Here is an 18,556-nt window from a genome sequence, read left to right as displayed (position 1 = left end):
TTAGGGGTAGAAGGGAGAAACTACACATGTGGATCAGCCCAATTTCTCTGAAGTTAAGGACGTTTTAGTGGCATAGGTGAAGACAAATTTGCCTCATAGAGTGCTGCATCCTGGAGACAGGCAACCTTCGGCAGATTACAGTCACTCTCAGCTTCACTGTGCTTCACAGGGATGTGTCAGTACCCATCTCACAGGATGTCTGTAAAGACAGCACAGGAAAAGCATTGTGCAGGGCCCTGGCATATAGTACTTCATGAAATGTTAGCTGCTGCTATTACTGATAATTGTGCATGTTTAGCATCTTTCAAGAAAATGCCAACAACATGGGACTTGGAATCACAAAACCCTGCTTTGAGTTTTAGCTTTGCCAATAACTGCATGGAATTTGGTTAAGCAACTATTTATATGAACTCAATTTTTTAAAATAAAACCTAAAAAATGAAGAATACCTCCTTTTAGCTTTACCTCATAGATTTGTTTAGAACCTCAAACGATGAGCACATGTGTGCTTTGTAAACCGTGAGTCCTTTCAAATTGTACTTGCTTTATCCTTGACCACACATCTAGCTGAGCCTGGGCCCACACAGCCTTGGCTGCTTTCCCAAGAGTGTTTCCTATACCTCCTTCCTGGAAGTCTGACGGTGCCCAAGGCCCCAGGAACTTCCTGGTGAAATGACTGATTAAGAGTGCTCAGTGATTTGCTTGACCGACTGCATGCAGTATTGCATTTGGAAGGCGTGGAAATCTAATCATATTTTCTGCCTCAAGGGACTGAGCAGCTCCCAATAAGATTTTCCTGAGTGTGTCTCTGCAGCAGCTGATGGGAGTGATGTGACTGGTGAGACTGAGACAGCCTGGGGCTCAGAGCAGGTAGGAGTGGTCATGTAGGTAGAGGAGAGCACAACCAATGGAAGCCCTGGGGAAGGTCCTCACTGTGGCTTCCTAACTGCTTTTCTAGTTTCCAGGGTTGTGTGTTACAACTCTCTGAATGGATACCCATTCTGGAATGGTCAACAGTCCACCTTGCTGAGATAGAGGAATTTAAATTCATTCCCCACAGTAGAGTTGGGGAAGTCAAAATATACATTTCAGCAGGTAATTGAATTCATTCCACAATGTGGTACTTCTTGCCACCTTAGTGAGCCAAGAGCCCATTACCTGCTCCTAGGCGAAGACAGACGGTTGACAGATGTAAATTTCTTTGTCAGGTGACTGATTTGCAGCATCAACTGCTCCAGAGTGACAGCAGTCTTCCCTTCATATTAGTTTATGTTTCCAAATGAATTTCCTAACCTTGACCTGAACCCCATGAATACTTTCAAATCAGTGACTGCCTTCAGGTTCAAACTTACAGCACAGGAGAGAATAATTTCTAAGCCCAAAACTTTCTAAAATGCCTGGTTTTAAAGGAGAGAAGTTGGCTTTCAAAGGCAGTGTCTTATTGTGGGCTGCAATGATGAGTCAGCTCATTTTATGACTAATCCACTTATAACATTGCAAGCGAAGCGGCCCTGCTGTTCTGAGTCTCGGCACATTCCTCCTTATTAAATCATGTCACTTAGAGGCCAAGAGCTCTACTGAGGTGTTCAGGGGTGACCATAATGTGGGAAGAGAAGAGAAAGAAAGGCCAAATAGGGTGGGAAATCTCTGACTTGGACTAACCCCCACCCCGATTGTAATCAGAGCTGCTCAACTTTCATTTGTTCATTGTATTGTGGCACCTCACAAATACAATGTTTTCTGTAAAAAATGATTCCACTCTGGGGACTGTGATGTGATGAGAATTTTTTGATTAAATTTTAATTGACAAATAATAACTCTATACTTATGAAATACAATGTGATATTTTGATCTATGTATATACATTATAGAAATATTCAATCAAGCTAATTAACATATCTATCACCTCAGCAAGTTATTGTTTTGTGATTGAGAACATTAAAAGCCTATTTTTTTTCATGGTAAACTTTATTTCACTAGGTTTTTGGGGAAAAGGTGGTATTTGGTTACATTAATAAGTTCTTTAATGGTGATATCTGAGATTTTGGTGCACCTATCACCTGAGCAGAGTACAATATACCCAATGTGTAGTCTTCTATCCCTCATCCCGACTCCCACCCTTTCCCCCAAGTTCCCAAAGTCCATTGTATCATTCTTACGCCTTTGTGTCCTCATAGCTTAGCTCCCACTTATCAATGAGAATATATGATGTTTGGTTTTCCATTTCTCAGTTACTTCACTTAGAATAATGGTCTCCAGTTCCATCCAGGTTGCTGCAAATGCCATTGTTGCATTATTAACTGTGGTCACCATGGAGTATGACAGATCACTAAAACTCTAGTCTAACTGAAACTTGGTACCTTTGGATCAACATCTCCCTTTTTCCTCATCTTCTTTCCCCTCAGCCTCTGGTAACCTTTCTACTCTGTTTCTATGAGATTGACATTTTTAGGTTTCACATATAAGTGAGATAATATAGTATTTGCCTTTCTGTGCCTGGCTTATTTCACTTGGCATAGTGTCCTCCAGTTTCATTCATATTGTCATGAGTGACAGAATCTTCTTTTTAAAGGATGCATAGTATCCCATTATGTATAAATATCACATTTTCTTTACTCTCTTTCATTGATGGACCCTTAGATTGCTTTCCTATCTTAACTATTGTAAATAATGCTGAAATAAACATGGGAGTACAGATATCCTTTCAACGTATTAATTTTTTCATGTGGACACTAATAATCTTTGACAGTTCTCTCTCAGTAGCATCTGTTGTACTTTCAGTTTTGTCTGGGTCTGCTCAGTCATAGGCACATAATGGCAGAGTGAGAAGAACACTGCACAGGGATTCAGGAGACTACACAGGGAGAGGCCGCTGGTATCCTCTTCTGTAACCCTGAGGAAATCTCATGCCCTTTCTCAACCTGACTCTCCCCCATTGGTCTCTAGGTGTTACTCTTCTGCCAGGTCTGTCCCGCAGACCCTGGCCGACTGACAGATGAAAGGAGTACTCAGACACAGGTATGCAGTGTAAGAGCAGCTAGGGGACTGCCAGGCTCTAGTGGCCAAAGAACAGCAGCCCTGAGAAGCTGGAGCTGCTGGGTTTTATTCAGCATAGGCACAATGCCGAAAGCATAGAGCAAACACAATCTGTGGGTAACATTTATCGTGCCCCTTTCAGGGAATGTCAAGAGTGCATGAATGATTAAAGGTCAGCTCCTGGTCAACATAAGTAAACAAGCCTGTTTAAGATAAATTCCCCTACACTCCCTTGTACCTACTCCTTGCTTTCTGCCTCACAGTTAGAGAACAGCTGACTTCAGCTATTCTCCCCTGAAGCTATGCAGAGCCTTCTGACCTTTCAGAAGGCCTGCTCCTTTCCCTATAGTTTCTCCCACCACTCTGACCTATCTCCTACAGTCTTCTATGGCTATTCCCAGGTGTGCAACTATGATATAGACAAGACTTGCTTTGGGTTATGTGTAGTTCCTGGTACCTACTATAAAACTACTAATCTCTGAAGTTATAAACCCCTGATGTTCACTTCCAGATCAATGATTTTTTACACTTTTAATTAATCAGTACTAGAGACTACTTTTTAAACTAAATCTACCTGGAAGCCCGTATCTCTGGCACAAGGAAGCGAAGCCACTATGTTTGGGAGGAAGGTTACAACAATTGGCTACTCTCTTTCTTTTATGATTCCTACAGTGAACCAAGAGACATCTTTGGGGGAAATCTAGACCTATCTGGAATGTGTTTTGTAAATGATTGGATTAGATGTTTTTCATGCTCACTTCTAGTTACAACGATTTATGAATCTATGAGGCAGTACACTAGAATCAGGAAAGCATGATGTCATTAGAAGGTCTACAAACATCAATTCAGATCTCATGTATGGGGTATGGCAGCCAGGGACATATGTCACTGGGATCACTCTTAAGGAACTTGCTATTCAACTCTAAGAAATACAGTGAGCTGAGGCCCTCTAAATATTAGGACCTTCAGGATCTGCCCCATCCTTCCAACTGATGCCACGTTCCTCACCCGCATCCCCAGCCAATGACTCAGTATGATGGGGTTATCAGAGTTTGACCATTTTTACCCACTGTGGGTTACCTCTTTGCTCTGTGTCTTTGCTCTTTGTCTTCCCATTGGGTGGTCCAAGACTTGTTAGATTTGCCCAATTCTATTTCCTCCACTTTTTATCCCTCACAAGTATTAAACATTATGACCTCAGGTAACCTTTTACATCACTCTATAAAGCTTTCAGATGACCAAAACAATACTGATTAGTATTGGTTTATTACAGTAGGAATGAGACTTCCTTTCTACTAAAAACAAATGAGAGAATTAAGATGAGAGTGAGTGAATGGAAAGGAGAGGAAGAGGTCAGGCATTAATCATAGTATCTTGCATGTAATAAATGCTTGATAATCATTTCTCTTCAACACTAAGACTGGCCAGCTAAGCGCCTGGATTCTCCAGGTGGTTGACTAAAGTTATCTTTCTCCTGTTTTCAGTTAAGTCATAAGTATCACAGGTCTCTACACCAAGTCCTCTGGGCATAAATTTTGACTTTGGTACTAAGGACCTTTCTTCCCCTAGACTCTACTCTCAGTACCTATATCCCTTATTCCTCTATTGTGGAATCAGTTGTTAGTATACTGATTCCTGTTCTGCCCTCCTTTTCTTTAACTTATATACCTATCCATCAACAAATATGTTTATTAACTGTGATGTGCAAAATGTCATATTTGCCACCATGGTGGGGGGTGGGGGTGGAAGTCTCATTTAGACATTAATTTTGGCCTCAGGGTACTTACAGGTGGTAATAGATTGTCAAAAATTACATTCATACTTTATTACAGTTATGAATACCTGTTAAGAGTATTTATAAGAGAAGTTCAGATGATGCTCAGTTAATACTCAGAGGATAAAATTAAAAAATATATATTTTATATAAACATTATATTTGTATACATATTATATATATATATTTCAAAGTTTCAATATCAGATGACTTCTGGGAGAAAGCTGCATTCGCAATGGGGCTAAGATATTAAGTCATTAGCAGAAAGCTGATCAATAAGCCATAATAATATGAACTGCTGTATGAATCAATCATCCCTTACTCCCTGTCCCAAGGTGGCAGTCAAGGGGCAAAGTACAGATCATAGACCTGAGAAATGTCTCATTAGAACTTAATCTATGAAGCCAAAGTAGACGCAAATGCCAGGAAAAGCATCATCATGATGCACAGGTTTTTAGTCACACAGGGTTATCCTCACACACCATCAGCACAGCCTTCAGACCACTGAGTTATTTCTGAAAATCTGTCATATGTTATTTTTTTCCAGATGGTAGTCTGAAAGGGACAGAATGAGAGAGGGAGCTGGAGAAAGAAATGAATAAATACGAATGCATCTGGAGAATGAGGCATCTTGGAATCTGGAAAGTGAGGCATCCTGGAAGAGAGATGAAGGTAAAATTTTAAAGAAATTTTTTAAATTATACCCTCACCATAAGTGAGGATAAGTTGAAAGGCACATAGACACATTAACTTGGATTTCCACCATGTAACCCAAGCATAGATAAAAATAACAAAAGAGGCCAACTCCACTGTATATTCTGAGTGCCCCATGTATGAAGAGTTGGGATTGCGACAGAATATGAGGAATGGAGGAAGGAGTGACTTCTAGTTCTTTTTATCAGTCCCCATAAAGGAATAAGAGAGAAACGAGACTTAAGTGGGCCCCGTCTTACAACCTCTAGAGATACACACCATAAATTAAAACAATCTTCCAGAGGCCATATTAAGAGATTACAGAATAAGTTGGTGACAGGGTGTGACATTACTTCTAGAAGATGGGGTGGTGGAAGGAGAGATGAAGAGTGGGTTAAAACAGATGCTTAAATTTAGACTGACGAGTATGCATAAGTGTCATTTTGTCTAAAAGCAGAATGGACTAAATAACATCAGAGGTTTTTTTGTTTTGTTTTGTTTTGTTTTCAGTGTAATAGCTATTTTACAGGTATGTTTGCCAGTTTGAAAGTTGAACATTAAGGTATTTCAAATCTAGGTCTTCGTTTGCATATGGACAAACAAAAGCTAAAACAAAACTCCCCAGATATATACCTTGGGTTCTTGGCTTCCCTTACTACTATTTCTCTCTTGCAGTGGGTATAGGCAAACCCTATGCTTTTAGTCAGCCAAATATTTTGGTTCTCTGAACTACTCGAAACCAAGCAGTGTCATTAATTTGACTTGGGACTGCTTTGGGGAAATGTACTTTGCTGTTAGCTGTGGACTTTCTTCCAGAGTTTGGGAATGTGGCTCAAACATTATCACTAGTGTTACCTAAGTTCAGCCCTGGTAAGCGATTTTGGAAACTGAAATACAAACCTAACTTTATAATTATGTAGAACCCAGAGGCTGTCTATATTTTATGATTTGAGAGAAATTTGGATTAGGAGTCTTTTACTCTCCAGCCTGGAAAACTCACAACAGGACAATCCTAGATGTACAGAGTAAAGAATAATGAAAGCAAAATTTGAGGCCACCGCTGAGAATATTTTATGTACTCCACAATTTCATTTTAAAGCTGGGGCCATAGACAGTTGGCCTGCAACATGCATGGAGGTTCAGTGTTGCTTCTCTCCAACCTAGCTGCAAGTAACAATTCTAACCTCACTCCCCAATATCACCTTGCAGCCCAAAATAGAAACATTAACTTCTGACTTGTGCTTAATGCACTCCTGCCTCTGTTCCCTTCTTCCACGCCATAACACTGTCTCCCTGCCTGCAGAGTGTTCATGATCTAGCTCTACTGTGAATGTGCCCTAACAATGAAGTCTTTTATAATTTTCCTAACCAGAATTAATGTTTCATTTTTTGAGATATTGTTAACATGCCCTAAAAATTTATGCTTTTAAAGTGCATCCTTTTAAAGTCAGTGACTTTTAGAATATTCTCAAAGTTATGCATTCAACACCAATAATTTTAGAATATTTTCAACACTCCAAAAAGAAATCTCATTCCCATGAGCAGTCAGTCTCCATTCCACCTACCTCCCAGCCCTTAGCAGCCACTAATCTACTTTTTGTCTCTATGGATTTGCATATTCAGCACATTTAATACAAATGGAATCATAAAATGAGTGGCTTTCTGTGTCTGGTATTATGCACTTAGGATGTTTTCAAGATTTATCTATGTAGAGCATGAACCAGTACTCTATCCCTTTATATGGCTGACTTTCCCTTCTGTCAATATATCATATTTTATTTCTTTTTTTTTTTTTGAGACGGAGTCTCGCTCTGTTGCCGGGGCTGGAGTGCAGTGGCCGGATCTCAGCTCACTGCGAGCTCCGCCTCCCGGGTTTACGCCATTCTCCTGCCTCAGCCTCCGGAGTAGCTGGGACTACAGGCGCCCGCCACCTCGCCCGGCTAGATTTTTGTATTTTTTAATAGAGACGGGGTTTCACCCTGTTAGCCAGGATGGTCTCGATCTCCTGACCTCGTGATCCGCCCGTCTCGGCCTCCCAAAGTGCTGGGATTACAGGCTTGAGCCATGGCGCCCGGCCATATTTTATTTCTTAATTGACAGCCATTGAGTCATTTCTACCCTGAGTATTATTAATAATACTGACATGAACATGTATGTATAAGTTTTCATATAGGCATTTATTTCCATTTCTCTTGGGTAGACACCCAGCTAGTAGTAAAATAATCTGAATCATATAGTAACTCTACATTTAGCCCATTGAGGAACTGCCAAACTGTTCACGAAACTGGCTGCACCACTTTATGTTCTTACCCAAAGTATCTGAGCTTTCCAGTTTCTCCACATTCTCTCCAACACCTATTGTCTTTTTAAAATGTATTTATCCTAGTGGGTATGAAGTGATAATATCATTTGGTTTTGATTTGTATTTCCCTAATGATGGATGATGATGACTATCTTTTCATGGTTTATTGGCTATTTGTATATATTCTTCGGAGAAATGTCTTTCTTCTTTAATTGACTTATTTATAGCTGTAAATTTCCCTCTAAGCACTACTTTAGTTGCATCCCAGAATTTTGGCATGCTATTTTGTTTACATTTATCTTGAGTGTTTTGTAATTCCCCTTGTGATTTCTTTGGCTTATTGTTGTTTAGGAGTATGTTGTTTAACTTCCACATGCTATTGAATTTACCAAGTTTCCCTCTGTTACTGATTCCATTGTACTTGGAGAACATACTTATTGTGATTTCAATCATTATAACTTTATTGAAACTTGTTTTGTGGCCTAATATAGATTCTATCTTGAGAAGTATTCAGGAGCACTTGAGAAGAGGATTTATTTTACTGTTGCTGGGCGGAGTACTCTATAGAGACTTTGTATTTAGTTTATTTATATTGTTGTTCAGGTCTTCTGTTTTCTTGTTGATCATCTTTCTGGTTCTATCCATTGTTTAAATGGAGATATTGAAGTCTCCAATTATTGTCAAATTTTCTATTACTCCCTTCATTTCTATATGTTTCTACCTCGTGTATTTTGGAACTTTTTTGGTGCTTACGTAATTATTGTATATTTTTGCATGAATTGACTCATTATAACATATTGCTCCTTATTTCTAGTAACGTGTTTATCTTAAAGTCCATTCTGTCCGATATTAGTCTAGCCCCACTCCTGCTCTCTTTTGGTTACTGTTTACATGGTGTTCGTTTTTTACATCCTTTGACTTTTAGCCTATTTTTGTGTTTGATGTCAAGTGTATGTCTTGTAGACAACATGTAGTGGAATCATGGTTTCTTTTGATCCATTTTGCTAATTTCTGCTTCTTAATTTGAGAATTTAGTACAAATGGGATTACTGATAAGGTAAGGTAGGAATTATATCTGCCATTTTGTATTTATTTTCCTTATTTTTTGTTTCCTATCTCTTTCATTATTGCCATCTTTATGTTAAATAGATATTTTCAAGTGTACCATTTTAATCACTTTGTTTCCTTTACTACTAATTTATATTCCTAGTGGTTACCCCAGGGGTTATAGCAATGACCTTAATTTGAAACAATCTAGTTTATTTCAATCAATTTCAACCAGTATACAAAAAATTGTTCCTGCATAGATTTCATCACCCTTCTTTGTGCTATTGTCATACAGATAACTTCTTTACACATGATATACACATCAACACAAAATTATAATTATTGATTTATGCAGTTTTTTAAATCAAATAGAAAAAACCTTTATAAACAAAAATATATTTAACCTTATCTTATATTTACCTATGCAATTATTTTTACCAGTTATCTTCATTTATTTATGTGAATTAAAGTTACTTTCTAGTGTTTCTTCACATCAGCTGAAGGATTCATTTAGCGTTTCTTATAGGAAAAGTCAAAAACTGAATTCTCAGTTTTTGTTCATCTGGTAATGTCTAAATTTCTTTTTTTATTTTTGAAGAATAGTTTGGTTGGATATAGATTTTTGGTTTCCAGTCTTTCTCTTTTAGCATTTTGAATATGCCGTTCCTCTGTCTTCTGGTCTCCATGATATCTGATGGCAAACCAGTTTTATTCTCTTTGAGCGAGCACCCCCTTTAAATGATCAGTTTCTTCTCATCTGATGCTTTTAAGATTTTTTTCTGTCTTAGGTTTTCAACAGCTCAATCAATTATTATGGGTCTGAGCATGGATCTCTGAATTCATCTTATTTAGAGTTCTTGGACACGTTTTCAGCCATTATTTCTTCAAATATTCTATGTATCTCTATCCTTTTGGGGTTACCATTGTCTATATATTAGTATGCTTGATAGACTGCACTCCTTCAACACTCTGCCAGGCAGTTAACAACCATGATTTAGCCTTTACCTCCTTCTTCTGCAGAAACTCAAAGTTAGCCAGAAGTAAGAGCTTAGGGCTTTCTCAGTTGTTTCCAGGGCATTTTCATAGGCCTAAACATTTACACAGCCCTATGTGCATGTCTGTGATCTTCTAGATTCTCTGAAATATGTCAGAGCTTTTCAAAACACACTTTGGATCTCTTATTCCCAAGATTTCCTTAAGCCTTTTGGTTAGCCTATTATTTTCCTTAACTGTTTCACACTTCTTCAGGAATTAAGCTTCATGTTAGGTTAAATAAAGAAAGCTTTGCTAGTGGGTTCTTCTAGGAAACCACCGAACAGATCAAATAATGACAATTCTCTGATAATGGGACTTTGAAACGGTTTTTGCCCCATTCTCCTCCCTTTGGTGGTTCTTAGGCTGCTGGAATTTACCATAATTGCAGGCTATTGGATTTCAAGACTACTATGGTGCTGGGGAGGGGAGGGGAGGGGATGCAAATAGGAAAAATTAAAATATCATGAAGCTCACTGTTCATATCTAGATTCAGCTGGTTATCTTAAATGTTTTCAGGATTTCCATAAACCTTTAATTAGAGTTTTGAAAAAGTTAATTCTGACAATTTATGCTGGTGTTCTTACTGCTTTTATGGAGAAGAACATTTTCAGATTGACATTTTTGTTAATGTCCTTAGTCTTTCACTTTTAATGCACTTCTTCTATGGCACAAGTGAAACTAGGTAGGCACACAATGGTAAGTATACATATATATAACCAAAAGCAGGGAATTTAGATGACTGTGGGCTCAACAGTATGTTGTAGCTAGGATAGTACATGGAATGAGCTAGAGAGATGCAGGATGGTGGTTTGTGAATGAAATGTTTAAAAATGAGGTTATGGAGGTATTGTGGTTATTGTTAATGATAAGGTATGGGGAATGAGTAAGAGAGAAAGACTGAAGAAGGAAAGGTTAGAAACAAAGGCCAGGGTGTTGGACAATCCACTGTGGTGAATTTGGACTTCACTCAAGATTATTCCAGAAGAAAAGTGAAATAGGGAAAAGCAGTGAACCAAAATCTTTAAGGAATGAGGAATAATGATGAAGACGTCATCTGACAATGACACTAAGAGGGGGCAACACATATGTAAGCTCAATATAAGATTCCAATAGGTTTTTAGGTAAAAGAAAAATAAGAAGTGTCTGGAAGTATCAATGAAGAGCAAGGAGGACATTTACTCCACCTCAGGACCCTTGTAGAAGAGATGCGGGGGAGAAAAAACCTATAGCAAAGGGCTTCAGGGGTGGCCTTGTCCTCAGGAAAGATTCAGGTTTATATTAGAGGAAGAAGGTGATGAACATTTCACAAAGACATTGAGGGCATGGGAAATTTGTGGGGGAAGCCCATGGGACACAGTGAGATGATTGTAGGATATGGGGAAGAAGCAGCAATACTGATGTACAGAGTCATGTGGGGTATTAGTGTCTGCAACATGATGGATTCCAAAGGAGTCCTGGGTTTCTTGTGTTGCCAGTAGTCACAGGTAATGCAGGTAGGGGTAGGGAGAAGGGTGAGTGATGGGAGTTTCTCAAGAGTGCAAAGAGATCTAGGGCTTAGATTTCACTCTTGCTAAAGACAGAGGTCCAGCCGAGATACCTCTCAATGAGTGAATAACTCTTGCCCTGTGATGATGGAGGCACCTTGCCTCCCTTTGTTCTTCAATTTCTGTTACTGTGACTGGGTTTAGCACAAGCCCTAACAAAAAACTCTTCACTGGCAACCACCTAGCTATGAACTCTTCTATTTATAATATGGCATGTTGGTTAGTACTTATTTATATTCATTCTCTGCGTATAAGACCAGATCCCTTTAACTAGATATCAAACTTCTGCAGCACAGAAGGCAGCTTTACCTAAGCAAATTTTTACATTTAGTTACACAGGACCATCTAGTTCAGGAAGTCTCAACCCCCTCTTTTTCTGTAACATATACAACCATGCTATTCCAATGAGTAACAGTTTCTCATAGATACACCCAGGTCTTGATGAAACATTGAAAATGGATATAACTATACAATCATGTCTTGCAAGTACTGCAGTAATTAACACAACTATTAATTATATACCAGTAATCATTCTCCACAAAGAATTGCTACAGTGTAGATTCTATCTATGAAATGTAATTCTCAACACCCTAGCTGTACCTTTGACCTGCCTCTCCTTGTTCAGAAAGCATATCATAGAAAGAGTGGCATAGCTGCAGTGACAGTCGTGCATTCACTCTAATGTTTAAATCATTTAAAAACGTTAGTACCTAGAGAAAAAATTATCTAAGGCCCATCTTAAAATTGTTTGAGAACATTAGTGTCATAACCACACTTGAGAACTACTGCACTTGAAAACTTTAGAGGATATATCTGAGTTCCCATAGATATTGGCACTTGCAGCCCATCCTGGGTGTTTTCAGTAATGTACATTCTTTAGGCACTGAATTTAATATGTTCTTTTATACCTTAGAAATCTTCAATGAGGCCGGGCTCAGTGGCTCACGCCTGTAATCCCAGAACTTTGAGAAGCCGAGGTGGGTGGATCACGAGGTCAGGAGATCGAGACCATCCTGGCTGACATGGTGAAACCCCATCTCTAATTAAAAAAATACAAAAAATTAGCCAAGCATGGTGGCAGGCGCCTGTAGTCCCAGCTACTCAGGAGGCTGGGGCAGGAGAATGGCGTGAACCTGGGAGGTAGAGCTTGCAGTGAGTCGAGATAGCACCACCGCACTCCAGCCTGGGCGACAGAGTGAGACTCTGTCTCAAAAAACAAACAAAAAAGAAGGAATCTTCCATGAGAACAATGTTATTATAGTAGCTATGCAAATTCATCAGGTTTGTATTCCAGCTTCATGATTTTATAGCTTTATGATATTGGGCAAACTGATTTCTCCATTCTCAGTTTGCATATCTTTAAATACATGTAAAATGCTTAGAATAGTGTCTAGCACTTGGGAAGTACTCAATAAATGTTAGTTGCTGTTATAAGATTATTATACTCACAAGTCATTTTGTGATGTTGATGTCTCTTTTGTATAATATCATTAAGGTGTACTTCATAGGGTATAGTATATGTTTTAAGTTGCTTTATTTAAAAATGGAAAAGTTTTCAGAATCTTTTATAGTATCTCAGAATTCTCTTGATAAACAGAAATGTTATTGTTATCTTCATTATCATTATCATTATCATTGTTATAGTACCACTTATGTGGTACTGGCTTAAGCCTTGTGACAGGCACTGACCTAAGCACTTTGTGTATACTGACTGACTTATCAAATCATTATAACAACCCTCTCAGGTAAGTAATATTATTATATCCATTTTGCTGATGAGAAAAAGTTAGGCACAAAAAGTTTTAGAAACTTACTCAAAGTGCTAGTAAGTGCCAGAGATGGAATCCATACCCAAGCCATGAACTCCTGGCTTCAGGAGTCCACATATAACCCCAACACTCCACTGCCTCTCCCAAGTAAATTATAGACATTATAACTGATGGGATTGCAGCTACAGTTTCCAATGCTAATCCAGGGCAGCACACCAGCCCACTTGGAAGAGGAATCTTTCACTCTGAGGTCATTTCCAACCTTCTCTAGGTAATGACTTTAACAGTCATGACTCCTCATTTGTTCATCAAATAGTCACTTCACAGTGTTTCCAGCACTGTTCTAGGCTCTGGGATACAGTGTTGAAGAAAATAGATAAAACTGCTTTCAAGGAATTTGTATCCCAACTGGGAAAGCAGATAGTAAATTATGTGGTAAGTTAAAGGACAATAAATGGAATAGAGAAAATAATGTATGGAAGGAGAATAGATTATGTGTGTGTATATGAGGCGGAGTTTGATTTTAAACATAGTAATTAGGGAAGACATCACTGAGAAAGAGTCATCTGAGCAAAGACCTGAAGGAGGAGATGAGAACAAACCATATGGCTATCTGGAGAAAGAGCATTGCAAGCAGAGAGAAAAGCCAGGACACCCAGCAAGAAGGCCATTATGTCTAACTCAGAGTGATTCAGAGAAAAGATTGGAGATTTGAAGCAGGAATGGGACATACTGCATGGGGTCTTATAGACTTTTGCAAAGACTTCACGTTTTCTGAGTTAGATGGAGAGCCACCACAGTGATTTAAACATGTAAATGACACGATCTGACTGACAATTTAAAATATCATTATGGCTTATACATTGAGACTAAGATGTAGGGAGTAAGGTTGGAGGAAACAGGGATCTAAGAGGCATTTACAATAATCTGGGTAAAATATGATGTTGACAGGGATCGTAGTGGTATCAGTGGAGGGTGAGTAGCAGTAAGAGTCTAGATATACACTGAACATGGAACATGAGAGAAACAGGAGTCAGGTGACTTTATGGTTTTGGCTTAAGCAACTGAAAGGATAGAATTGTCATCAACTGAGATGTAGATAATTATGGATGGAGTGGATTTGACTGAGAAGCAGGGAGTTTGCTAGATCAGTTTGAGATATGTTGAGCTTGAGATGTCTATTAGCATCCAGATGAAGATATTAAATAAAAACATGGATGTCAGGAAGGTCCGTCAGCACAAGGGAGTGAGTGTAGACAGAAAAGAGAAGTCCTAGGAATGAGCTCCTCTGTATTTCTTAACCATGAAGATATCAGGAAGATGAAATCAGCAAGAGTTAGTGTGAAGGAATGAAACCAGGACTATGTCTGTTTGGCAGCTAAAGGTAGAAAATGTTGGCCTGGCACGGTGGCTCACACCTGTAATCCCAGCACTCTGGGAGGCTGAAATGGGTTAATCTGCTGAAGTCAGGTGTTCAAGATCAGCCTGGCCAACATGGTGAAACCCTGTCTCTACTGAAAATACAAGCAATAACCGGGCATGGTGCCAGGAGCCTGTAATCCCAGCTATTTGGGAGGCTGAGGTAGGAGAATCGCTTGAACCCGGGAGGCAGAGGTTGCGGTGAGCCAAGATCATGCCATTGCACTCCAGCCTGGGTGACAGAGCGAGACTCTGTCTCAAGAAAAAAACAAAAAAGTAGAAAATGTTTCAAGAAAGAGGAAGTGATCATTGCCACATGCTGCAATGTGTAGGTGACTGTTAGAGGAACAGTGTCTGGAATGGTGAGACGAAAACCTAATGATGGTGGGTCAAGGAGAGAATTAAACGAGAGGAACTGGAGACAATAAGCATAAACAAGTTTTTCTAGTAGCTTTGCTATAAAGAGGGCAGAGAAATGGGGTAGTAACTAACTGAGGAAGAAAATGAGGTCAGCAGATTTCTTTAAGATGGGAAAACTGCTCTATTTGTAAGCATACTGATGGGGAAGATCTAGTAGACAAAGGGAATTACATGTCAGGAAAGTGCGGGGAGAATGGCTGCAGTGTGTCATCAGGCTTCAGGGAAAGGGTCAAATGCTCTGGTGAAGGTGTGAGTCTTCAATAGGCACAGATGGCTCATGTCAGGAAAGGAGATCCAGGCTCCTGGGGCAGACTGCCTGGGGTCACATCTAAGCCCACACATGGCTTTACTGCATATTTTTGAGTAAATTATTTAATCTCCCTGAACCTCTGTGGTGCTTGAAAAATACACCACAGAGTATCTAATGTATAGTAAGGGGTCAAGTAGCTATTGCTGCTTTAAGAGAAAATAAACCTTAATAATTTTGCTAACGACAGAAGAAACACTTTCAGCATACTTTCTGCATTGTCTACAGCATGTTTTCCAAAATTTGAGTTAATCCTCTTTCCTCTGACGTATTTTCCAATGGCACACATAGATTTGTGTGTTTTGCACACCCTTTGCTTCGTCCATGTCATGGACTGCTCAGGAAGGTAATTATCCCAGCAAACTAAGCTGCATGAAAAGATAAACTGCTTAGTGGATTAAAATTGCATATTTTGTATAACCCGATGGCATAAACATCCCCGTTTCGCTCGTTGCGTGTCTCATAAATCTCTCCAGGACGTCTACTGCTGCTGCTTTGGAGTTCTTCCATCATCACCTTCTTTTCTCTGGCGGTGGTGAAGCAGACAGAAAACATCTCCTCTGGCAGCACTGTTCCCTGTCTCCAGGAGATGAGCTATGATGACACCCGCCTCTCACAGAGACACAGGGGTTGTGACAATTTAATAGACTGGAAAAATAATTGAGAGAGAAAACCAACAATTCTTCCCTCCCTCTGGAGAGGAGGATGGGGTTTCATTAAGGGCTCAGATGCTTAGAAGCAGTTGGCTGTTATTACAAGGGCTTTCTGCTGGCAACCTTTATGTACTAGTGTTAATAAAAAAAGGCAAGTGGCTTAATGCCATTTGCCACTGGAGCGGCCTTTCTAGCTTAGCTGCCACTGTAATGTCACAGCCTTTATGCAGGTCCTGGCAGTTTTGCCATAGGCATTAAAGAATCATTTGGGGAGCATTTGTTGACTGTCTATTTAACGGTCAGACAGAATAGCTTAAGAGAGACTGCAGTTAGAAAGGAGGAAGTATGGACATAATTGTTAAGTCAGGTACAAGAGGTATAAAGTATGTCCCCAGAGATCTTTATTCCGATACAATGCATTCCTCAGTTCTAAGATTCTATATATTTTTAAACTTTTAAGTTTAGGGGTACATGGGCAGTTTTGCTAGATAGCAAACTCAATCACAGGGGTTTGTTGTACACGTTTTCATCACCCAGGTACTACGCCTGGTACCCATAGTTTGTGGCATTTTTATCCTTTCCCTCCTCCCACCTCAGGTAGGCCCCAATGTCTGTTGTTCCTCTGTGTCCATGAGTTCTCGTCATTTAGCTCCTATTTATATGTGAAAACATGCGGTGTTTGGTTTTCTCTTCCTGCAGTAGTTTGCTAAGGATCATGGCCTCCAGCTCCGTCCGTGTTCCAAGATATTCTATATTCTACAGCTCTGACAGCTTCAGCAAGCCTGCCAGCCCACCTTGGCCATTCATCCCCCACTCCCATGCAAGTATAAGCATGAGGAGCACCTGAAGGCTAGTCCTTAAGATTGTGTATTTTTATACTTTCTACTGACTTGAGTTTCTTGTATTGCCTTGCCTTCTTGTTTCCTATGTCATTTCAGTGGCTATAGTGACTGACAGATAGTAGGTATGCAAATGCTAACTGAATAGCTAAAGTCTTGACACCAACTCAGTAGTTTTGTTATCAGTGTCAATACCTGTAACTTCAGTTTTGAATCCACATTTCTGCTGTCTAAACTAAAAATTTCTCTGACTTCAGTCTCCATGACTACAGGGTGTCTACATCCCTCATACTCAGAAAAGAGCCACATCACAGGCACCAAGTGAGTACTGATTGCCTGGCTAACTTCTATACAGGATGTACAAATGAGGAGGAATCCGGAAGAGAACGGATGACAATATGTCCTCAGACTTTGTCAATGTGCTTGTATTCCAAGCACGCTGTACCAGCACTAGCTTTACTTTTGCGGATTACCTCCTCTTCCTTGCATCTACATTAACTCTGAATGCACATTCCACACTTCCACATAGTTATCATTGAGCTCCATAAAACAAACCGGCAAACTCACGTGACATGAAGGCGAGGGCATCCAGGATCATTTTAGATTCAAAAGCTGACTGGAAGAGTGATGATGTGAGACCTGACATCTTGGCACTGGAATTGGTGTCCCTTGGGCTGCCAGGAAAGCTGCCTCAAGTATAGGAACACCTTTCATTTAGAAAATGGAACTTAACTCTGTGTGTGTGTGTGTGTGTGTAAGAATCAAGAGGTGGAATTTATAGGAACACATATCTCAATTTAACACCACAAACCTATAAAAATTGAGGACTACTCTGTAATATAGCAAAATCATCCAAGGAAATATTCAAAAAAGGTCTAGGTGACTATCCATAATATCAGAGAAAGCATTTCTGAGTCAGGGAAGTGATCAGTTAAGAAGGTATTTAAGATCTCTTTTAACTTGAAAAGGCAAGTGTCCAAGAAACATGTAAATCTATGATTATTAGAAGTATTATGATGGCTATTATTTATTAAGTACTTAATATTTGCCTGGCACTATGTGAAGCCTTTTAATTAACATCGTTCCTATAACAGATTTATGAAGTAGGCAATGTTCTTATACCATATTACAGGTAAGAAAAATAGGTTAAGGTAACTTCCCCAAGGTCACCTACTAAGAACAGTAGTCCCCATGGTTACTTTCTTATAGTTTTAATTACCTATGGTCAACTGCAGTTCGAAAATATTAAATAGAAAATTTCAGAAATAAGCAATTCATGAGTCTTAAACATGCACTGTTCTAGGTGCTGTTATGAAATATTGAGCCATCTCATGCTGCTCTGTGAATCATCCCTTTCTCCACTGGATCCAAGCTTTAGACCCTACTCACCCATTGTCACTTAATAGCTGTTTCAGTTTTCAGATCAACTCACAGTGCTTCTGTTCAGGTAACCTTTATTCTATGTAATAATTGACTCACAGCCCAAGAGTGGTGATGCTGGCAATTCAGATATGCCAAAGAGAAACTGTCAAGTATTTTCTTTTAGAGAAAAGGTGAAAGTTCTCAACTTAAAGAAGGAAAACAAATCATATGCTGGGGTTGCTAAGATCTGCAGTAAGAATGAATTTTCTATCTGTGACGTTGTAGAGAAGAGAAGAGAAGTTTGTGATAGTTTTGCTGTTGCACCTCAAGGACGGCAAAAGTTATGGGTACGGTGC

The 18,556-nt window shown here is 39.4% G+C and overlaps 1 long non-coding RNA gene across 1 annotated transcript in view; it reads left to right on the top strand.

The window, feature by feature from the left end:
- Positions 1 to 742: 742 nt before the first annotated feature.
- Positions 743 to 18,556, top strand: part of LOC105504262 — a 72,694-nt gene continuing 54,880 nt past the window's right edge. The window contains exons 1-2 of the long non-coding RNA XR_001000588.1: positions 743 to 870; positions 5,358 to 5,482. This is a non-coding gene — a long non-coding RNA (uncharacterized LOC105504262). The remainder of the gene's footprint in view (positions 871 to 5,357; positions 5,483 to 18,556) is intronic.

The sequence above is a fragment of the Colobus angolensis genome, unplaced genomic scaffold (genome assembly GCF_000951035.1).
Source record: "Colobus angolensis palliatus isolate OR3802 unplaced genomic scaffold, Cang.pa_1.0 Scaffold90, whole genome shotgun sequence".
Taxonomy (NCBI): Eukaryota; Metazoa; Chordata; class Mammalia; order Primates; family Cercopithecidae; genus Colobus; species Colobus angolensis.
Note: the sequence above shows the minus strand (reverse complement) of the source record. Positions and strands in the feature narration are given on the sequence as shown.